The following is a 22139-nucleotide window of genomic DNA, read 5'->3' on the forward strand; positions in this document are numbered from 1 at the left end:
AGTGAACCCAGAGGCATTACAGAAAGTCTTATCCGAAGCTGATCTGAGTGAGATTTCAGAAAATTGCCTGTTCTATGATAATTCTCATGACATGAACCCACAATCTTCAGCTCTGAAGGTTGATGCTTTATCCGTTTGGTCACTGGGTATTTTCCAACAAGCCCACACAGAGGCATTTACAGACCGTCTTATCCAAGCTGAACTGAGTGAGTTTTCAGAAATTTGCAAATTTTATGATTAATCTTGTGGCTATAGTGTCATATTGACGTTATCGTCCTAGAATTTCTTCCTTGCACTGCCAACATAAACACCAACCTTGAAAGATGAACCCACAATCCTCAGCTCTGAAGACCGATGCATTAGGCCACTGGGCCTTGTTCACTGGTGAACCCAGAGGCATTGACAGACAGTCAGAAACAAACTAAACTGAAAGAGTTTTCATGAAATTGCAAGTTCTCATGTTCCGTTGGCAGTTCTATGCTAACTCTCATGTTCCTTTGTCACAGCTATTGTGTCTCCTTGCACTTATCATCCTGGTACCTGTTGCGCAGCCAACTTAAATCTAACCTCTCATTGACGACTCAGGTGGTAATTTAATTCACAACCCCCAGCTCCGAAGGTTGATGCCTTATTTATTAGACAACTGGACCTTTTCTCTGATTAAGCCTGAGGTATTCATTAACATTCTGATGCAAGCTAAATTGAAAGTTATTTCAAAAATGCCAGTTCTGTGCTAATTCTTGTGTCTATAGTAAAAGTTCACCATTGAATTTCCTTTTTGCAATGCCAGCTGAAATGAAACACTTGAATGATGACCCAAGTGGGACTCGAACCCACAATCCTCAACTCCGAAGGCTGTTGCCTTCTCCATTAGGTCACTGGGCCTGGTTCACTGGTAAATCAAGAGGCATTGACAGACAGTCATAAACAAACTAAAAGCAATATCATGAAATTGCGAGTTCTATTCTAATTCTTGTGTCTACAGTGAAGTTATCGTCCTTGAATTTCTTTCTTGCACTGCCAGCTTAAATACAAAGCTTGAAAGATGACCCAGGTGGGACTCGAACCCACAATCCTCAGCTCCGAAGGCTGATGCCTTATCCATTAGGCCACTGGGCCCTGTTCACTGGTGAACCCAGATGCATTGACACACAGTCATAAACAAACTAAAAGCGATATCATGACATTGGGATTCGAACCCAGAGTCATTGACAGACAGTCAGAAACAAACTAAACTGAAAGCAATATCATGAAATTGCCAGTTCTATGCTAATTCTTGGGGCTATAGTGTCATATTGAAGTTATCATACTGAAATTTCTTGCATAGCCCACTTAAATGAAAGCCCTGAAAGACGACCCAGGTGTGACTTGAACCCACAATTCCCAGCTCCTGAGGCTGATGCCTTATCCATTAGGCCAATGGGCCACATCTGTTAGTGAACCCAGAGGCATTACAGAAAGTCTTATCCGAAGCTGATCTGAGTGATGACCCAGGTGGGACTTGAACCCACAATCCTCAGCTCCGAAGGCTGATGCCTTATCCATTAGGCCACTGGGCCTGGTTCACTGGTAAATCAAGAGGCATTGACAGACAGTCATAAACAAACTAAAAGCAATATCATGAAATTGCGAGTTCTATTCTAATTCTTGTGTCTACAGTGAAGTTATCGTCCTTGAATTTCTTTCTTGCACTGCCAGCTTAAATACAAAGCTTGAAAGATGACCCAGGTGGGACTCGAACCCACAATCCTCAGCTCCGAAGGCTGATGCCTTATCCATTAGGCCACTGGGCCCTGTTCACTGGTGAACCCAGATGCATTGACACACAGTCACAAACAAACTAAAAGCGATATCATGACATTGCCAGTTCTATGCTAATTCTTATGTCTACAATGAAGATATCGTCCTTGAATTTCTGTCTTGCACTGCCAGCTTAAATGCAACTCTTGAAAGATGACCCAGGTGGGATTCGAACCCAGAGTCATTGACAGACTGTCAGAAACAAACTAAACTGAAAGCAATATCATAAAATTTCCCGTTCTATGCTAATTCTTGGGGCTATAGTGTCATATTGAAGTTATCATCCTGAAATTTCTTGCATAGCCCACTTAAATTAAAGCCCTCAAAGATGACCCAGGTGGGACTTGATCCCATGTTCCGTTGGCAGTTCTATGCTAACTCTCATGTTCCTTTGTCACAGCTATTGTGTCTCCTTGCACTTATCATCCTGGTACCTGTTGCGCAGCCAACTTAAATCTAACCTCTCATTGACGACTCAGGTGGTAATTTAATTCACAACCCCCAGCTCCGAAGGTTGATGCCTTATTTATTAGACAACTGGACCTTTTCTCTGATTAAGCCTGAGGTATTCATTAACATTCTGATGCAAGCTAAATTGAAAGTTATTTAAAAAAATGCCAGTTCTGTGCTAATTCTTGTGTCTATAGTAAAAGTTCACCATTGAATTACTTTCTTGCAATGCCAGCTGAAATGCAACTCTTGAATGATGACCCAAGTGGGACTCGAACCCACAATCCTCAGCTCCGAAGGCTGATGCCTTCTCCATTAGTCCACTGGGCCTGGTTCACTGGTAAATCAAGAGGCATTGACAGACAGTCATAAACAAACTAAAAGCAATATCATGAAATTGCCAGTTCTATTCCTTGTGTCTACAGTGAAGTTATCGTCCTTGAATTTCTTTCTTGCACTGCCAGCTTAAATGCAATGCTTGAAAGATGACCCAGGTGGGACTCGAACCCACAATCCTCAGCTCCGAAGGCTGATGCCTTATCCATTAGGCCACTGGGCCCTGTTCACTGGTGAACCCAGATGCATTGACACACAGTCATAAACAAACTAAAAGCGATATCATGACATTGGGATTCGAACCCAGAGTCATTGACAGACAGTCAGAAACAAACTAAACTGAAAGCAATATCATGAAATTGCCAGTTCTATGCTAATTCTTGGGGCTATAGTGTCATATTGAAGTTATCATACTGAAATTTCTTGCATAGCCCACTTAAATGAAAGCCCTGAAAGACGACCCAGGTGTGACTTGAACCCACAATTCCCAGCTCCTGAGGCTGATGCCTTATCCATTAGGCCAATGGGCCACATCTGTTAGTGAACCCAGAGGCATTACAGAAAGTCTTATCCGAAGCTGATCTGAGTGAGATTTCAGAAAATTGCCTGTTCTATGATAATTCTCATGACATGAACCCACAATCTTCAGCTCTGAAGGTTGATGCTTTATCCGTTTGGTCACTGGGTATTTTCCAACAAGCCCACACAGAGGCATTTACAGACCGTCTTATCCAAGCTGAACTGAGTGAGTTTTCAGAAATTTGCAAATTTTATGATTAATCTTGTGGCTATAGTGTCATATTGACGTTATCGTCCTAGAATTTCTTCCTTGCACTGCCAACATAAACACCAACCTTGAAAGATGAACCCACAATCCTCAGCTCTGAAGACCGATGCATTAGGCCACTGGGCCTTGTTCACTGGTGAACCCAGAGGCATTGACAGACAGTCAGAAACAAACTAAACTGAAAGAGTTTTCATGAAATTGCTAGTTCTCATGTTCCGTTGGCAGTTCTATGCTAACTCTCATGTTCCTTTGTCACAGCTATTGTGTCTCCTTGCACTTATCATCCTGGTACCTGTTGCGCAGCCAACTTAAATCTAACCTCTCATTGACGACTCAGGTGGTAATTTAATTCACAACCCCCAGCTCCGAAGGTTGATGCCTTATTTATTAGACAACTGGACCTTTTCTCTGATTAAGCCTGAGGTATTCATTAACATTCTGATGCAAGCTAAATTGAAAGTTATTTCAAAAATGCCAGTTCTGTGCTAATTCTTGTGTCTATAGTAAAAGTTCACCATTGAATTTCCTTTTTGCAATGCCAGCTGAAATGAAACACTTGAATGATGACCCAAGTGGGACTCGAACCCACAATCCTCAACTCCGAAGGCTGTTGCCTTCTCCATTAGGTCACTGGGCCTGGTTCACTGGTAAATCAAGAGGCATTGACAGACAGTCATAAACAAACTAAAAGCAATATCATGAAATTGCGAGTTCTATTCTAATTCTTGTGTCTACAGTGAAGTTATCGTCCTTGAATTTCTTTCTTGCACTGCCAGCTTAAATACAAAGCTTGAAAGATGACCCAGGTGGGACTCGAACCCACAATCCTCAGCTCCGAAGGCTGATGCCTTATCCATTAGGCCACTGGGCCCGGTTCACTGGTGAACCCAGATGCATTGACACACAGTCACAAACAAACTAAAAGCGATATCATGACATTGCCAGTTCTATGCTAATTCTTATGTCTACAATGAAGATATCGTCCTTGAATTTCTGTCTTGCACTGCCAGCTTAAATGCAACTCTTGAAAGATGACCCAGGTGGGATTCGAACCCAGAGTCATTGACAGACTGTCAGAAACAAACTAAACTGAAAGCAATATCATAAAATTTCCCGTTCTATGCTAATTCTTGGGGCTATAGTGTCATATTGAAGTTATCATCCTGAAATTTCTTGCATAGCCCACTTAAATGAAAGCCCTCAAAGATGACCCAGGTGGGACTTGATCCCATGTTCCGTTGGCAGTTCAATGCTAACTCTCATGTTCCTTTGTCACAGCTATTGTGTCTCCTTGCACTTATCATCCTGGTACCTGTTGCGCAGCCAACTTAAATCTAACCTCTCATTGACGACTCAGGTGGTAATTTAATTCACAACCCCCAGCTCCGAAGGTTGATGCCTTATTTATTAGACAACTGGACCTTTTCTCTGATTAAGCCTGAGGTATTCATTAACATTCTGATGCAAGCTAAATTGAAAGTTATTTAAAAAAATGCCAGTTCTGTGCTAATTCTTGTGTCTATAGTAAAAGTTCACCATTGAATTACTTTCTTGCAATGCCAGCTGAAATGCAACTCTTGAATGATGACCCAAGTGGGACTCGAACCCACAATCCTCAGCTCCGAAGGCTGATGCCTTCTCCATTAGTCCACTGGGCCTGGTTCACTGGTAAATCAAGATGCATTGACAGACAGTCATAAACAAACTAAAAACAATATCATGAAATTGCCAGTTCTATTCCTTGTGTCTACAGTGAAGTTATCGTCCTTGAATTTCTTTCTTGCACTGCCAGCTTAAATGCAATGCTTGAAAGATGACCCAGGTGGGACTCGAACCCACAATCCTCAGCTCCGAAGGCTGATGCCTTATCCATTAGGCCACTGGGCCCTGTTCACTGGTGAACCCAGATGCATTGACACACAGTCATAAACAAACTAAAAGCGATATCATGACATTGGGATTCGAACCCAGAGTCATTGACAGACAGTCAGAAACAAACTAAACTGAAAGCAATATCATGAAATTGCCAGTTCTATGCTAATTCTTGGGGCTATAGTGTCATATTGAAGTTATCATACTGAAATTTCTTGCATAGCCCACTTAAATGAAAGCCCTGAAAGACGACCCAGGTGTGACTTGAACCCACAATTCCCAGCTCCTGAGGCTGATGCCTTATCCATTAGGCCAATGGGCCACATCTGTTAGTGAACCCAGAGGCATTACAGAAAGTCTTATCCGAAGCTGATCTGAGTGATGACCCAGGTGGGACTTGAACCCACAATTCCCAGCTCCGGAGGCTGATGCCTTATCCATTAGGCCACTGGGCCTCGTTCACTGATGAATCAAGAGGCATTGACACACAGTCATAAACAAACTAAAAGCAATATCATGAAATTGCCAGTTCTATTCTAATGTCTACAGTGTAGCTATCGTCCTTGAATTTCTTTCTTGCACTGCCAGCTTAAATCCAACGCTTGAAAGATGACCCAGGTGGGACTCGAACCCACAATCCTCAGCTCCGAAGGCTGATGCCTTATCCATTAGGCCACTGGGCCCTGTTCACTGGTGATCCCAGAGGCATTGACACACAGTCATAAACAAACTAAAAGCGATATCATGACATTGGGATTCGAACCCAGAGTCACTGACAGACAGTCAGAAACAAACTAAACTGAAAGCAATATCATGAAATTGCCAGTTCTATGCTAATTCTTGGGGCTATAGTGTCATATTGAAGTTATCATCCTGAAATTTCTTGCATATCCCACTTAAATGAAAGCCCTGAAAGACGACCCAGGTGGGACTTGAACCCACAATTCACAGCTCCTGAGGCTGATGCCTTATCCATTAGGCCAATGGGCCACATCTGTTAGTGAACCCAGAGGCATTACAGAAAGTCTTATCCGAAGCTGATCTGAGTGAGATTTCAGAAAATTGCCTGTTCTATGATAATTCTCATGACATGAACCCACAATCTTCAGCTCTGAAGGTTGATGCTTTATCCGTTTGGTCACTGGGTATTTTCCAACAAGCCCACACAGAGGCATTTACAGACCGTCTTATCCAAGCTGAACTGAGTGAGTTTTTAGAAATTTGCAAATTTTATGATTAATCTTGTGGCTATAGTGTCATATTGACGTTATCGTCCTAGAATTTCTTCCTTGCACTGCCAACATAAACACCAACCTTGAAAGATGAACCCACAATCCTCAGCTCTGAAGACCGATGCATTAGGCCACTGGGCCTTGTTCACTGGTGAACCCAGAGGCATTGACAGACAGTCAGAAACAAACTAAACTGAAAGAGTTTTCATGAAATTGCTGGTTCTCATGTTCCGTTGGCAGTTCTATGCTAACTCTCATGTTCCTTTGTCACAGCTATTGTGTCTCCTTGCACTTATCATCCTGGTACCTGTTGCGCAGCCAACTTAAATCTAACCTCTCATTGACGACTCAGGTGGTAATTTAATTCACAACCCCCAGCTCCGAAGGTTGATGCCTTATTTATTAGACAACTGGACCTTTTCTCTGATTAAGCCTGAGGTATTCATTAACATTCTGATGCAAGCTAAATTGAAAGTTATTTCAAAAATGCCAGTTCTGTGCTAATTCTAGTGTCTATAGTAAAATTTCACCATTGAATTTCTTTTTTGCAATGCCAGCTGAAATGAAACTCTTGAATGATGACCCAAGTGGGACTCGAACCCACAATCCTCAACTCCGAAGGCAGTTGCCTTCTCCATTAGGTCACTGGGCCTGGTTCACTGGTAAATCAAGAGGCATTGACAGACAGTCATAAACAAACTAAAAGCAATATCATGAAATTGCGAGTTCTATTCTAATTCTTGTGTCTACAGTGAAGTTATCGTCCTTGAATTTCTTTCTTGCACTGCCAGCTTAAATACAAAGCTTGAAAGATGACCCAGGTGGGACTCGAACCCACAATCCTCAGCTCCGAAGGCTGATGCCTTATCCATTAGGCCACTGGGCCCTGTTCAATGGTGAACCCAAATGCATTGACACACAGTCACAAACAAACTAAAAGCGATATCATGACATTGCCAGTTCTATTCTAATTCTTGTGTCTACAGTGAAGTTATCGTCCTTGAATTTCTTTCTTGCACTGCCAGCTTAAATGCAATGCTTGAAAGATGACCCAGGTGGGACTCGAACCCACAATCCTCAGCTCCGAAGGCTGATGCCTTATCCATTAGGCCACTGGGCCTCGTCCACTGGTGAACCCAGATGCATTGACACACAGTCATAAACAAACTAAAAGCGATATCATGACATTGCCAGTTCTATGCTAATTCTTATGTCTACAATGAAGATATCGTCCTTGAATTTCTGTCTTGCACTGCCAGCTTAAATGCAACTCTTGAAAGATGAACCAGGTGGGATTCGAACCCAGAGTCATTGACAGACTGTCAGAAACAAACTAAACTGAAAGCAATATCATAAAATTTCCCGTTCTATGCTAATTCTTGGGGCTATAGTGTCATATTGAAGTTGCCCACTGAAATGAAAGCCCTGAAAGACGACCCAGGTGGGACTTGAACCCACAATTCCCAGCTCCTGAGGCTGATGCCTTATCCATTAGGCCAACAGGCCACATCTGTTAGTGAACCCAGAGGCATTACAGAAAGTCTTATCCGAAGCTGATCTGAGTGAGATTTCAGAAAATTGCCTGTTCTATGATAATTCTCATGACTTGAACCCACAATCTTCAGCTCTGAAGGTTGATGCTTTATCCGTTTGGTCACTGGGTATTTTCCAACAAGCCCACACAGAGGCATTTACAGACCGTCTTATCCAAGCTGGTTATCGTCCTAGAATTTCTTCCTTGCACTGCCAACATAAACACCAACCTTGAAAGATGAACCCACATTCCTCAGCTCTGAAGGCCGATGCATTAGGCCACTGGGCCTTGTTCACTGTTGAACCCAGAGGCATTGACAGACAGTCAGAAACAAACTAAACTGAAAGAGTTTTCATGAAATTGCTAGTTCTCATGTTCCGTTGGCAGTTCTATGCTAACTCTCATGTTCCTTTGTCACAGCTATTGTGTCTCCTTGCACTTATCATCCTGGTACCTGTTGCGCAGCCAACTTAAATCTAACCTCTCATTGACGACTCAGGTGGTAATTTAATTCACAACCCCCAGCTCCGAAGGTTGATGCCTTATTTATTAGACAACTGGACCTTTTCTCTGATTAAGCCTGAGGTATTCATTAACATTCTGATGCAAGCTAAATTGAAAGTTATTTCAAAAAATGCCAGTTCTGTGCTAATTCTTGTGTCTATAGTAAAAGTTCACCATTGAATTACTTTCTTGCAATGCCAGCTGAAATGCAACTCTTGAATGATGACCCAAGTGGGACTCGAACCCACAATCCTCAGCTCCGAAGGCTGATGCCTTCTCCATTAGTCCACTGGGCCTGGTTCAGTGGTAAATCAAGAGGCATTGACAGACAGGCATAAACAAACTAAAAGCAATATCATGAAATTGCCAGTTCTATTCTAATTCTTGTGTCTACAGTGAAGTTATCGTCCTTGAATTTCTTTCTTGCACTGCCAACTTAAATGCAATGCTTGAAAGATGACCCAGGTGGGACTCGAACCCACAATCCTCAGCTCCGAAGGCTGATGCCTTATCCATTAGGCCACTGGGCCTCGTTCACTGGAGAACCCAGATGCATTGACACACAGTCATAAACAAACTAAAAGCGATATCATGACATTGCCAGTTCTATGCTAATTCTTATGTCTACAATGAAGATATCGTCCTTGAATTTCTGTCTTGCACTGCCAGCTTAAATGCAACTCTTGAAAGATGACCCAGGTGGGATTCGAACCCAGAGTCATTGACAGACTGTCAGAAACAAACTAAACTGAAAGCAATATCATAAAATTTCCCGTTCTATGCTAATTCTTGGGGATATAGTGTCATATTGAAGTTATCATCCTGAAATTTCTTGCATAGCCCACTTAAATGAAAGCCCTCAAAGATGACCCAGGTGGGACTTGAACCCATGTTCCGTTGGCAGTTCTATGCTAACTCTCATGTTCCTTTGTCACAGCTATTGTGTCTCCTTGCACTTATCATCCTGGTACCTGTTGCGCAGCCAACTTAAATCTAACCTCTCATTGACGACTCAGGTGGTAATTTAATTCACAACCCCCAGCGCCGAAGGTTGATGCCTTATTTATTAGACAACTGGACCTTTTCTCTGATTAAGCCTGAGGTATTCATTAACATTCTGATGCAAGCTAAATTGAAAGTTATTTCAAAAAATGCCAGTTCTGTGCTAATTCTTGTGTCTATAGTAAAAGTTCACCATTGAATTACTTTCTTGCAATGCCAGCTGAAATGCAACTCTTGAATGATGACCCAAGTGGGACTCGAACCCACAATCCTCAGCTCCGAAGGCTGATGCCTTCTCCATTAGTCCACTGGGCCTGGTTCACTGGTAAATCAAGAGGCATTGACAGACAGTCATAAACAAACTAAAAGCAATATCATGAAATTGCCAGTTCTATTCTAATACTTGTGTCTACAGTGAAGTTATCGTCCTTGAATTTCTTTCTTGCACTGCCAGCTTAAATGCAATGCTTGAAAGATGACCCAGGTGGGACTCGAACCCACAATCCTCAGCTCCGAAGGCTGATGCCTTATCCATTAGGCCACTGGGCCTCTTTCACTGTTGAACCCAGATGCATTGACACACAGTCATAAACAAACTAAAAGCGATATCATGACATTGCCAGTTCTATGCTAATTCTTATGTCTACAATGAAGATATCGTCCTTGAATTTCTGTCTTGCACTGCCAGCTTAAATGCAACTCTTGAAAGATGAACCAGGTGGGATTCGAACCCAGAGTCATTGACAGACTGTCAGAAACAAACTAAACTGAAAGCAATATCATAAAATTTCCCATTCTATGCTAATTCTTGGGGCTATAGTGTCATATTGAAGTTATCATCCTGAAATTTCTTGCATAGCCCACTTAAATGAAAGCCCTCAAAGATGACCCAGGTTGGACTTGAACCCACAATTCCCAGCTCCGGAGGCTGATGCCTAATCCATTAGGCCACTGGGCCTCATTCACTGATGAATCAAGAGGCATTGACACACAGTCATAAACAAACTAAAAGCAATATCATGAAATTGCCAGTTCTATTCTAATTCTTGTGTCTACAGTGAAGTTATCGTCTTTGAATTTCTTTCTTGCACTGCCAGCTTAAATGCAACGCTTGAAAGATGACCCAGGTGGGACTCGAACCCACAATCCTCAGCTCCGAAGGCTGATGCCTTATCCATTAGGCCACTGGGCCCTGTTCACTGGTGAACCCAGAGGCAGTGACACACAGTCATAAACAAACTAAAAGCGATATCATGACATTGGGATTCGAACCCAGAGTCATTGACAGACAGTCAGAAACAAACTAAACTGAAAGCAATATCATGAAATTGCCAGTTCTATGCTAATTCTTGGGGCTATAGTGTCATATTGAAGTTATCATCCTGAAATTTCTTGCATAGCCCACTGAAATGAAAGCCCTGAAAGACGACCCAGGTGGGACTTGAACCCACAATTCCCAGCTCCTGAGGCTGATGCCTTATCCATTAGGCCAACAGGCCACATCTGTTAGTGAACCCAGAGGCATTACAGAAAGTCTTATCCGAAGCTGATCTGAGTGAGATTTCAGAAAATTGCCTGTTCTATGATAATTCTCATGACTTGAACCCACAATCTTCAGCTCTGAAGGTTGATGCTTTATCCGTTTGGTCACTGGGTATTTTCCAACAAGCCCACACAGAGGCATTTACAGACCGTCTTATCCAAGCTGGTTATCGTCCTAGAATTTCTTCCTTGCACTGCCAACATAAACACCAACCTTGAAAGATGAACCCACATTCCTCAGCTCTGAAGGCCGATGCATTAGGCCACTGGGCCTTGTTCACTGGTGAACCCAGAGGCATTGACAGACAGTCAGAAACAAACTAAACTGAAAGAGTTTTCATGAAATTGCTAGTTCTCATGTTCCGTTGGCAGTTCTATGCTAACTCTCATGTTCCTTTGTCACAGCTATTGTGTCTCCTTGCACTTATCATCCTGGTACCTGTTGCGCAGCCAACTTAAATCTAACCTCTCATTGACGACTCAGGTGGTAATTTAATTCACAACCCCCAGCTCCGAAGGTTGATGCCTTATTTATTAGACAACTGGGCCTTTTCTCTGATTAAGCCTGAGGTATTCATTAACATTCTGATGCAAGCTAAATTGAAAGTTATTTCAAAAATGCCAGTTCTGTGCTAATTCTTGTGTCTATAGTAAAAGTTCACCATTGAATTTCTTTTTTGCAATGCCAGCTGAAATGAAACTCTTGAATGATGACCCAAGTGGGACTCGAACCCACAATCCTCAACTCCGAAGGCTGTTGCCTTCTCCATTAGGTCACTGGGCCTGGTTCACTGGTAAATCAAGAGGCATTGACAGACAGTCATAAACAAACTAAAAGCAATATCATGAAATTGCGAGTTCTATTCTAATTCTTGTGTCTACAGTGAAGTTATCGTCCTTGAATTTCTTTCTTGCACTGCCAGCTTAAATACAAAGCTTGAAAGATGACCCAGGTGGGACTCGAACCCACAATCCTCAGCTCCGAAGGCTGATGCCTTATCCATTAGGCCACTGGGCCCTGTTCAATGGTGAACCCAGATGCATTGACACACAGTCACAAACAAACTAAAAGCGATATCATGACATTGCCAGTTCTATTCTAATTCTTGTGTCTACAGTGAAGTTATCGTCCTTGAATTTCTTTCTTGCACTGCCAGCTTAAATGCAATGCTTGAAAGATGACCCAGGTGGGACTCGAACCCACAATCCTCAGCTCCGAAGGCTGATGCCTTATCCATTAGGCCACTGGGCCTCGTTCACTGGTGAACCCAGATGCATTGACACACAGTCATAAACAAACTAAAAGCGATATCATGACATTGCCAGTTCTATGCTAATTCTTATGTCTACAATGAAGATATCGTCCTTGAATTTCTGTCTTGCACTGCCAGCTTAAATGCAACTCTTGAAAGATGAACCAGGTGGGATTCGAACCCAGAGTCATTGACAGACTGTCAGAAACAAACTAAACTGAAAGCAATATCATAAAATTTCCCGTTCTATGCTAATTCTTGGGGCTATAGTGTCATATTGAAGTTGCCCACTGAAATGAAAGCCCTGAAAGACGACCCAGGTGGGACTTGAACCCACAATTCCCAGCTCCTGAGGCTGATGCCTTATCCATTAGGCCAACAGGCCACATCTGTTAGTGAACCCAGAGGCATTACAGAAAGTCTTATCCGAAGCTGATCTGAGTGAGATTTCAGAAAATTGCCTGTTCTATGATAATTCTCATGACTTGAACCCACAATCTTCAGCTCTGAAGGTTGATGCTTTATCCGTTTGGTCACTGGGTATTTTCCAACAAGCCCACACAGAGGCATTTACAGACCGTCTTATCCAAGCTGGTTATCGTCCTAGAATTTCTTCCTTGCACTGCCAACATAAACACCAACCTTGAAAGATGAACCCACATTCCTCAGCTCTGAAGGCCGATGCATTAGGCCACTGGGCCTTGTTCACTGTTGAACCCAGAGGCATTGACAGACAGTCAGAAACAAACTAAACTGAAAGAGTTTTCATGAAATTGCTAGTTCTCATGTTCCGTTGGCAGTTCTATGCTAACTCTCATGTTCCTTTGTCACAGCTATTGTGTCTCCTTGCACTTATCATCCTGGTACCTGTTGCGCAGCCAACTTAAATCTAACCTCTCATTGACGACTCAGGTGGTAATTTAATTCACAACCCCCAGCTCCGAAGGTTGATGCCTTATCCATTAGGCCACTGGGCCCTGTTCACTGGTGAACCCAGAGGCAGTGACACACAGTCATAAACAAACTAAAAGCGATATCATGACATTGGGATTCGAACCCAGAGTCATTGACAGACAGTCAGAAACAAACTAAACTGAAAGCAATATCATGAAATTGCCAGTTCTATGCTAATTCTTGGGGCTATAGTGTCATATTGAAGTTATCATCCTGAAATTTCTTGCATAGCCCACTGAAATGAAAGCCCTGAAAGACGACCCAGGTGGGACTTGAACCCACAATTCCCAGCTCCTGAGGCTGTTGCCTTATCCATTAGGCCAACAGGCCACATCTGTTAGCGAACCCAGAGGCATTACAGAAAGTCTTATCCGAAGCTGATCTGAGTGAGATTTCAGAAAATTGCCTGTTCTATGATAATTCTCATGACTTGAACCCACAATCTTCAGCTCTGAAGGTTGATGCTTTATCCGTTTGGTCACTGGGTATTTTCCAACAAGCCCACACAGAGGCATTTACAGACCGTCTTATCCAAGCTGGTTATCGTCCTAGAATTTCTTCCTTGCACTGCCAACATAAACACCAACCTTGAAAGATGAACCCACATTCCTCAGCTCTGAAAGCCGATGCATTAGGCCACTGGGCCTTGTTCACTGGTGAACCCAGAGGCATTGACAGACAGTCAGAAACAAACTAAACTGAAAGAGTTTTCATGAAATTGCTAGTTCTCATGTTCCGTTGGCAGTTCTATGCTAACTCTCATGTTCCTTTGTCACAGCTATTGTGTCTCCTTGCACTTATCATCCTGGTACCTGTTGCGCAGCCAACTTAAATCTAACCTCTCATTGACGACTCAGGTGGTAATTTAATTCACAACCCCCAGCTCCGAAGGTTGATGCCTTATTTATTAGACAACTGGGCCTTTTCTCTGATTAAGCCTGAGGTATTCATTAACATTCTGATGCAAGCTAAATTGAAAGTTATTTCAAAAATGCCAGTTCTGTGCTAATTCTTGTGTCTATAGTAAAAGTTCACCATTGAATTTCTTTTTTGCAATGCCAGCTGAAATGAAACTCTTGAATGATGACCCAAGTGGGACTCGAACCCACAATCCTCAACTCCGAAGGCTGTTGCCTTCTCCATTAGGTCACTGGGCCTGGTTCACTGGTAAATCAAGAGGCATTGACAGACAGTCATAAACAAACTAAAAGCAATATCATGAAATTGCGAGTTCTATTCTAATTCTTGTGTCTACAGTGAAGTTATCGTCCTTGAATTTCTTTCTTGCACTGCCAGCTTAAATACAAAGCTTGAAAGATGACCCAGGTGGGACTCGAACCCACAATCCTCAGCTCCGAAGGCTGATGCCTTATCCATTAGGCCACTGGGCCCTGTTCAATGGTGAACCCAGATGCATTGACACACAGTCACAAACAAACTAAAAGCGATATCATGACATTGCCAGTTCTATTCTAATTCTTGTGTCTACAGTGAAGTTATCGTCCTTGAATTTCTTTCTTGCACTGCCAGCTTAAATGCAATGCTTGAAAGATGACCCAGGTGGGACTCGAACCCACAATCCTCAGCTCCGAAGGCTGATGCCTTATCCATTAGGCCACTGGGCCTCGTTCACTGGTGAACCCAGATGCATTGACACACAGTCATAAACAAACTAAAAGCGATATCATGACATTGCCAGTTCTATGCTAATTCTTATGTCTACAATGAAGATATCGTCCTTGAATTTCTGTCTTGCACTGCCAGCTTAAATGCAACTCTTGAAAGATGAACCAGGTGGGATTCGAACCCAGAGTCATTGACAGACTGTCAGAAACAAACTAAACTGAAAGCAATATCATAAAATTTCCCGTTCTATGCTAATTCTTGGGGCTATAGTGTCATATTGAAGTTGCCCACTGAAATGATAGCCCTGAAAGACGACCCAGGTGGGACTTGAACCCACAATTCCCAGCTCCTGAGGCTGATGCCTTATCCATTAGGCCAACAGGCCACATCTGTTAGTGAACCCAGAGGCATTACAGAAAGTCTTATCCGAAGCTGATCTGAGTGAGATTTCAGAAAATTGCCTGTTCTATGATAATTCTCATGACTTGAACCCACAATCTTCAGCTCTGAAGGTTGATGCTTTATCCGTTTGGTCACTGGGTATTTTCCAACAAGCCCACACAGAGGCATTTACAGACCGTCTTATCCAAGCTGGTTATCGTCCTAGAATTTCTTCCTTGCACTGCCAACATAAACACCAACCTTGAAAGATGAACCCACATTCCTCAGCTCTGAAGGCCGATGCATTAGGCCACTGGGCCTTGTTCACTGTTGAACCCAGAGGCATTGACAGACAGTCAGAAACAAACTAAACTGAAAGAGTTTTCATGAAATTGCTAGTTCTCATGTTCCGTTGGCAGTTCTATGCTAACTCTCATGTTCCTTTGTCACAGCTATTGTGTCTCCTTGCACTTATCATCCTGGTACCTGTTGCGCAGCCAACTTAAATCTAACCTCTCATTGACGACTCAGGTGGTAATTTAATTCACAACCCCCAGCTCCGAAGGTTGATGCCTTATTTATTAGACAACTGGACCTTTTCTCTGATTAAGCCTGAGGTATTCATTAACATTCTGATGCAAGCTAAATTGAAAGTTATTTCAAAAAATGCCAGTTCTGTGCTAATTCTTGTGTCTATAGTAAAAGTTCACCATTGAATTACTTTCTTGCAATGCCAGCTGAAATGCAACTCTTGAATGATGACCCAAGTGGGACTCGAACCCACAATCCTCAGCTCCGAAGGCTGATGCCTTCTCCATTAGTCCACTGGGCCTGGTTCAGTGGTAAATCAAGAGGCATTGACAGACAGGCATAAACAAACTAAAAGCAATATCATGAAATTGCCAGTTCTATTCTAATTCTTGTGTCTACAGTGAAGTTATCGTCCTTGAATTTCTTTCTTGCACTGCTAACTTAAATGCAATGCTTGAAAGATGACCCAGGTGGGACTCGAACCCACAATCCTCAGCTCCGAAGGCTGATGCCTTATCCATTAGGCCACTGGGCCTCGTTCACTGGAGAACCCAGATGCATTGACACACAGTCATAAACAAACTAAAAGCGATATCATGACATTGCCAGTTCTATGCTAATTCTTATGTCTACAATGAAGATATCGTCCTTGAATTTCTGTCTTGCACTGCCAGCTTAAATGCAACTCTTGAAAGATGACCCAGGTGGGATTCGAACCCAGAGTCATTGACAGACTGTCAGAAACAAACTAAACTAAAAGCAATATCATAAAATTTCCCGTTCTATGCTAATTCTTGGGGATATAGTGTCATATTGAAGTTATCATCCTGAAATTTCTTGCATAGCCCACTTAAATGAAAGCCCTCAAAGATGACCCAGGTGGGACTTGAACCCATGTTCCGTTGGCAGTTCTATGCTAACTCTCATGTTCCTTTGTCACAGCTATTGTGTCTCCTTGCACTTATCATCCTGGTACCTGTTGCGCAGCCAACTTAAATCTAACCTCTCATTGACGACTCAGGTGGTAATTTAATTCACAACCCCCAGCGCCGAAGGTTGATGCCTTATTTATTAGACAACTGGACCTTTTCTCTGATTAAGCCTGAGGTATTCATTAACATTCTGATGCAAGCTAAATTGAAAGTTATTTCAAAAAATGCCAGTTCTGTGCTAATTCTTGTGTCTATAGTAAAAGTTCCCCATTGAATTACTTTCTTGCAATGCCAGCTGAAATGCAACTCTTGAATGATGACCCAAGTGGGACTCGAACCCACAATCCTCAGCTCCGAAGGCTGATGCCTTCTCCATTAGTCCACTGGGCCTGGTTCACTGGTAAATCAAGAGGCATTGACAGACAGTCAGAAACAAACTAAACTGAAAGCAATATCATAAAATTTCCCATTCTATGCTAATTCTTGGGGCTATAGTGTCATATTGAAGTTATCATCCTGAAATTTCTTGCATAGCCCACTTAAATGAAAGCCCTCAAAGATGACCCAGGTTGGACTTGAACCCACAATTCCCAGCTCCGGAGGCTGATGCCTAATCCATTAGGCCACTGGGCCTCATTCACTGATGAATCAAGAGGCATTGACACACAGTCATAAACAAACTAAAAGCAATATCATGAAATTGCCAGTTCTATTCTAATTCTTGTGTCTACAGTGAAGTTATCGTCTTTGAATTTCTTTCTTGCACTGCCAGCTTAAATGCAACGCTTGAAAGATGACCCAGGTGGGACTCGAACCCACAATCCTCAGCTCCGAAGGCTGATGCCTTATCCATTAGGCCACTGGGCCCTGTTCTCTGGTGAACCCAGAGGCATTGACACACAGTCATAAACAAACTAAAAGCGATATCATGACATTGTTATTCGAACCCAGAGTCACTGACAGACAGTCAGAAACAAACTAAACTGAAAGCAATATCATGAAATTGCCAGTTCTATGCTAATTCTTGGGGCTATAGTGTCATATTGAAGTTATCATCCTGAAATTTCTTGCATAGCCCACTTAAATGAAAGCCCTGAAAGACGACCCAGGTGGGACTTGAACCCACAATTCCCAGCTCCTGAGGCTGATGCCTTATCCATTAGGCCAACAGGCCACATCTGTTAGTGAACCCAGAGGCATTACAGAAAGTCTTATCCGAAGCTGATCTGAGTGAGATTTCAGAAAATTGCCTGTTCTATGATAATTCTCATGACTTGAACCCACAATCTTCAGCTCTGAAGGTTGATGCTTTATCCGTTTGGTCACTGGGTATTTTCCAACAAGCCCACACAGAGGCATTTACAGACCGTCTTATCCAAGCTGGTTATCGTCCTAGAATTTCTTCCTTGCACTGCCAACATAAACACCAACCTTGAAAGATGAACCCACATTCCTCAGCTCTGAAGGCCGATGCATTAGGCCACTGGGCCTTGTTCACTGTTGAACCCAGAGGCATTGACAGACAGTCAGAAACAAACTAAACTGAAAGAGTTTTCATGAAATTGCTAGTTCTCATGTTCCGTTGGCAGTTCTATGCTAACTCTCATGTTCCTTTGTCACAGCTATTGTGTCTCCTTGCACTTATCATCCTGGTACCTGTTGCGCAGCCAACTTAAATCTAACCTCTCATTGACGACTCAGGTGGTAATTTAATTCACAACCCCCAGCTCCGAAGGTTGATGCCTTATTTATTAGACAACTGGACCTTTTCTCTGATTAAGCCTGAGGTATTCATTAACATTCTGATGCAAGCTAAATTGAAAGTTATTTCAAAAAATGCCAGTTCTGTGCTAATTCTTGTGTCTATAGTAAAAGTTCACCATTGAATTACTTTCTTGCAATGCCAGCTGAAATGCAACTCTTGAATGATGACCCAAGTGGGACTCGAACCCACAATCCTCAGCTCCGAAGGCTGATGCCTTCTCCATTAGTCCACTGGGCCTGGTTCAGTGGTAAATCAAGAGGCATTGACAGACAGGCATAAACAAACTAAAAGCAATATCATGAAATTGCCAGTTCTATTCTAATTCTTGTGTCTACAGTGAAGTTATCGTCCTTGAATTTCTTTCTTGCACTGCCAACTTAAATGCAATGCTTGAAAGATGACCCAGGTGGGACTCGAACCCACAATCCTCAGCTCCGAAGGCTGATGCCTTATCCATTAGGCCACTGGGCCTCGTTCACTGGAGAACCCAGATGCATTGACACACAGTCATAAACAAACTAAAAGCGATATCATGACATTGCCAGTTCTATGCTAATTCTTATGTCTACAATGAAGATATCGTCCTTGAATTTCTGTCTTGCACTGCCAGCTTAAATGCAACTCTTGAAAGATGACCCAGGTGGGATTCGAACCCAGAGTCATTGACAGACTGTCAGAAACAAACTAAACTGAAAGCAATATCATAAAATTTCCCGTTCTATGCTAATTCTTGGGGATATAGTGTCATATTGAAGTTATCATCCTGAAATTTCTTGCATAGCCCACTTAAATGAAAGCCCTCAAAGATGACCCAGGTGGGACTTGAACCCATGTTCCGTTGGCAGTTCTATGCTAACTCTCATGTTCCTTTGTCACAGCTATTGTGTCTCCTTGCACTTATCATCCTGGTACCTGTTGCGCAGCCAACTTAAATCTAACCTCTCATTGACGACTCAGGTGGTAATTTAATTCACAACCCCCAGCGCCGAAGGTTGATGCCTTATTTATTAGACAACTGGACCTTTTCTCTGATTAAGCCTGAGGTATTCATTAACATTCTGATGCAAGCTAAATTGAAAGTTATTTCAAAAAATGCCAGTTCTGTGCTAATTCTTGTGTCTATAGTAAAAGTTCACCATTGAATTACTTTCTTGCAATGCCAGCTGAAATGCAACTCTTGAATGATGACCCAAGTGGGACTCGAACCCACAATCCTCAGCTCCGAAGGCTGATGCCTTCTCCATTAGTCCACTGGGCCTGGTTCACTGGTAAATCAAGAGGCATTGACAGACAGTCATAAACAAACTAAAAGCAATATCATGAAATTGCCAGTTCTATTCTAATACTTGTGTCTACAGTGAAGTTATCGTCCTTGAATTTCTTTCTTGCACTGCCAGCTTAAATGCAATGCTTGAAAGATGACCCAGGTGGGACTCGAACCCACAATCCTCAGCTCCGAAGGCTGATGCCTTATCCATTAGGCCACTGGGCCTCTTTCACTGTTGAACCCAGATGCATTGACACACAGTCATAAACAAACTAAAAGCGATATCATGACATTGCCAGTTCTATGCTAATTCTTATGTCTACAATGAAGATATCGTCCTTGAATTTCTGTCTTGCACTGCCAGCTTAAATGCAACTCTTGAAAGATGAACCAGGTGGGATTCGAACCCAGAGTCATTGACAGACTGTCAGAAACAAACTAAACTGAAAGCAATATCATAAAATTTCCCATTCTATGCTAATTCTTGGGGCTATAGTGTCATATTGAAGTTATCATCCTGAAATTTCTTGCATAGCCCACTTAAATGAAAGCCCTCAAAGATGACCCAGGTTGGACTTGAACCCACAATTCCCAGCTCCGGAGGCTGATGCCTAATCCATTAGGCCACTGGGCCTCATTCACTGATGAATCAAGAGGCATTGACACACAGTCATAAACAAACTAAAAGCAATATCATGAAATTGCCAGTTCTATTCTAATTCTTGTGTCTACAGTGAAGTTATCGTCTTTGAATTTCTTTCTTGCACTGCCAGCTTAAATGCAACGCTTGAAAGATGACCCAGGTGGGACTCGAACCCACAATCCTCAGCTCCGAAGGCTGATGCCTTATCCATTAGGCCACTGGGCCCTGTTCACTGGTGAACCCAGAGGCAGTGACACACAGTCATAAACAAACTAAAAGCGATATCATGACATTGGGATTCGAACCCAGAGTCATTGACAGACAGTCAGAAACAAACTAAACTGAAAGCAATATCATGAAATTGCCAGTTCTATGCTAATTCTTGGGGCTATAGTGTCATATTGAAGTTATCATCCTGAAATTTCTTGCATAGCCCACTGAAATGAAAGCCCTGAAAGACGACCCAGGTGGGACTTGAACCCACAATTCCCAGCTCCTGAGGCTGATGCCTTATCCATTAGGCCAACAGGCCACATCTGTTAGTGAACCCAGAGGCATTACAGAAAGTCTTATCCGAAGCTGATCTGAGTGAGATTTCAGAAAATTGCCTGTTCTATGATAATTCTCATGACTTGAACCCACAATCTTCAGCTCTGAAGGTTGATGCTTTATCCGTTTGGTCACTGGGTATTTTCCAACAAGCCCACACAGAGGCATTTACAGACCGTCTTATCCAAGCTGGTTATCGTCCTAGAATTTCTTCCTTGCACTGCCAACATAAACACCAACCTTGAAAGATGAACCCACATTCCTCAGCTCTGAAGGCCGATGCATTAGGCCACTGGGCCTTGTTCACTGGTGAACCCAGAGGCATTGACAGACAGTCAGAAACAAACTAAACTGAAAGAGTTTTCATGAAATTGCTAGTTCTCATGTTCCGTTGGCAGTTCTATGCTAACTCTCATGTTCCTTTGTCACAGCTATTGTGTCTCCTTGCACTTATCATCCTGGTACCTGTTGCGCAGCCAACTTAAATCTAACCTCTCATTGACGACTCAGGTGGTAATTTAATTCACAACCCCCAGCTCCGAAGGTTGATGCCTTATTTATTAGACAACTGGGCCTTTTCTCTGATTAAGCCTGAGGTATTCATTAACATTCTGATGCAAGCTAAATTGAAAGTTATTTCAAAAATGCCAGTTCTGTGCTAATTCTTGTGTCTATAGTAAAAGTTCACCATTGAATTTCTTTTTTGCAATGCCAGCTGAAATGAAACTCTTGAATGATGACCCAAGTGGGACTCGAACCCACAATCCTCAACTCCGAAGGCTGTTGCCTTCTCCATTAGGTCACTGGGCCTGGTTCACTGGTAAATCAAGAGGCATTGACAGACAGTCATAAACAAACTAAAAGCAATATCATGAAATTGCGAGTTCTATTCTAATTCTTGTGTCTACAGTGAAGTTATCGTCCTTGAATTTCTTTCTTGCACTGCCAGCTTAAATACAAAGCTTGAAAGATGACCCAGGTGGGACTCGAACCCACAATCCTCAGCTCCGAAGGCTGATGCCTTATCCATTAGGCCACTGGGCCCTGTTCAATGGTGAACCAAGATGCATTGACACACAGTCACAAACAAACTAAAAGCGATATCATGACATTGCCAGTTCTATTCTAATTCTTGTGTCTACAGTGAAGTTATCGTCCTTGAATTTCTTTCTTGCACTG

General features: G+C 42.6%; 23 non-coding genes across 23 annotated transcripts; all 23 read right to left on the bottom strand.

Annotated features, from left to right (window-relative positions):
- Positions 1-1046: 1046 nt before the first annotated feature.
- trnar-ucg (transfer RNA arginine (anticodon UCG)) lies at positions 1047-1119 on the bottom strand. The gene has a single exon. It is a non-coding gene; the product is annotated as a tRNA-Arg (tRNA).
- Positions 1120-1486: 367 nt separating this feature from the next.
- On the bottom strand, positions 1487-1559 carry trnar-ucg (transfer RNA arginine (anticodon UCG)). Its single transcript has one exon. It is a non-coding gene; the product is annotated as a tRNA-Arg (tRNA).
- Positions 1560-1720: 161 nt separating this feature from the next.
- On the bottom strand, positions 1721-1793 carry trnar-ucg (transfer RNA arginine (anticodon UCG)). The gene has a single exon. It is a non-coding gene; the product is annotated as a tRNA-Arg (tRNA).
- A 943-nt stretch (positions 1794-2736) lies between these two features.
- On the bottom strand, positions 2737-2809 carry trnar-ucg (transfer RNA arginine (anticodon UCG)). The gene has a single exon. It is a non-coding gene; the product is annotated as a tRNA-Arg (tRNA).
- Positions 2810-4171: 1362 nt separating this feature from the next.
- Positions 4172-4244, bottom strand: trnar-ucg (transfer RNA arginine (anticodon UCG)). Its single transcript has one exon. It is a non-coding gene; the product is annotated as a tRNA-Arg (tRNA).
- Positions 4245-5187: 943 nt separating this feature from the next.
- Positions 5188-5260, bottom strand: trnar-ucg (transfer RNA arginine (anticodon UCG)). Its single transcript has one exon. It is a non-coding gene; the product is annotated as a tRNA-Arg (tRNA).
- A 367-nt stretch (positions 5261-5627) lies between these two features.
- Positions 5628-5700, bottom strand: trnar-ccg (transfer RNA arginine (anticodon CCG)). Its single transcript has one exon. It is a non-coding gene; the product is annotated as a tRNA-Arg (tRNA).
- Positions 5701-5855: 155 nt separating this feature from the next.
- Positions 5856-5928, bottom strand: trnar-ucg (transfer RNA arginine (anticodon UCG)). Its single transcript has one exon. It is a non-coding gene; the product is annotated as a tRNA-Arg (tRNA).
- A 1362-nt stretch (positions 5929-7290) lies between these two features.
- On the bottom strand, positions 7291-7363 carry trnar-ucg (transfer RNA arginine (anticodon UCG)). Its single transcript has one exon. It is a non-coding gene; the product is annotated as a tRNA-Arg (tRNA).
- Positions 7364-7524: 161 nt separating this feature from the next.
- On the bottom strand, positions 7525-7597 carry trnar-ucg (transfer RNA arginine (anticodon UCG)). Its single transcript has one exon. It is a non-coding gene; the product is annotated as a tRNA-Arg (tRNA).
- A 1375-nt stretch (positions 7598-8972) lies between these two features.
- trnar-ucg (transfer RNA arginine (anticodon UCG)) lies at positions 8973-9045 on the bottom strand. The gene has a single exon. It is a non-coding gene; the product is annotated as a tRNA-Arg (tRNA).
- Positions 9046-9993: 948 nt separating this feature from the next.
- On the bottom strand, positions 9994-10066 carry trnar-ucg (transfer RNA arginine (anticodon UCG)). The gene has a single exon. It is a non-coding gene; the product is annotated as a tRNA-Arg (tRNA).
- Positions 10067-10636: 570 nt separating this feature from the next.
- On the bottom strand, positions 10637-10709 carry trnar-ucg (transfer RNA arginine (anticodon UCG)). The gene has a single exon. It is a non-coding gene; the product is annotated as a tRNA-Arg (tRNA).
- A 1295-nt stretch (positions 10710-12004) lies between these two features.
- trnar-ucg (transfer RNA arginine (anticodon UCG)) lies at positions 12005-12077 on the bottom strand. Its single transcript has one exon. It is a non-coding gene; the product is annotated as a tRNA-Arg (tRNA).
- Positions 12078-12238: 161 nt separating this feature from the next.
- trnar-ucg (transfer RNA arginine (anticodon UCG)) lies at positions 12239-12311 on the bottom strand. Its single transcript has one exon. It is a non-coding gene; the product is annotated as a tRNA-Arg (tRNA).
- A 2273-nt stretch (positions 12312-14584) lies between these two features.
- trnar-ucg (transfer RNA arginine (anticodon UCG)) lies at positions 14585-14657 on the bottom strand. Its single transcript has one exon. It is a non-coding gene; the product is annotated as a tRNA-Arg (tRNA).
- Positions 14658-14818: 161 nt separating this feature from the next.
- Positions 14819-14891, bottom strand: trnar-ucg (transfer RNA arginine (anticodon UCG)). The gene has a single exon. It is a non-coding gene; the product is annotated as a tRNA-Arg (tRNA).
- A 1375-nt stretch (positions 14892-16266) lies between these two features.
- trnar-ucg (transfer RNA arginine (anticodon UCG)) lies at positions 16267-16339 on the bottom strand. Its single transcript has one exon. It is a non-coding gene; the product is annotated as a tRNA-Arg (tRNA).
- Positions 16340-17530: 1191 nt separating this feature from the next.
- Positions 17531-17603, bottom strand: trnar-ucg (transfer RNA arginine (anticodon UCG)). The gene has a single exon. It is a non-coding gene; the product is annotated as a tRNA-Arg (tRNA).
- Positions 17604-18899: 1296 nt separating this feature from the next.
- On the bottom strand, positions 18900-18972 carry trnar-ucg (transfer RNA arginine (anticodon UCG)). The gene has a single exon. It is a non-coding gene; the product is annotated as a tRNA-Arg (tRNA).
- Positions 18973-19920: 948 nt separating this feature from the next.
- trnar-ucg (transfer RNA arginine (anticodon UCG)) lies at positions 19921-19993 on the bottom strand. The gene has a single exon. It is a non-coding gene; the product is annotated as a tRNA-Arg (tRNA).
- Positions 19994-20563: 570 nt separating this feature from the next.
- On the bottom strand, positions 20564-20636 carry trnar-ucg (transfer RNA arginine (anticodon UCG)). The gene has a single exon. It is a non-coding gene; the product is annotated as a tRNA-Arg (tRNA).
- A 1295-nt stretch (positions 20637-21931) lies between these two features.
- trnar-ucg (transfer RNA arginine (anticodon UCG)) lies at positions 21932-22004 on the bottom strand. Its single transcript has one exon. It is a non-coding gene; the product is annotated as a tRNA-Arg (tRNA).
- Positions 22005-22139: the final 135 nt, after the last annotated feature.

Source organism: Carassius gibelio, chromosome B1, assembly GCF_023724105.1.
Source record: "Carassius gibelio isolate Cgi1373 ecotype wild population from Czech Republic chromosome B1, carGib1.2-hapl.c, whole genome shotgun sequence".
Lineage (NCBI taxonomy): Eukaryota > Metazoa > Chordata > Actinopteri > Cypriniformes > Cyprinidae > Carassius > Carassius gibelio.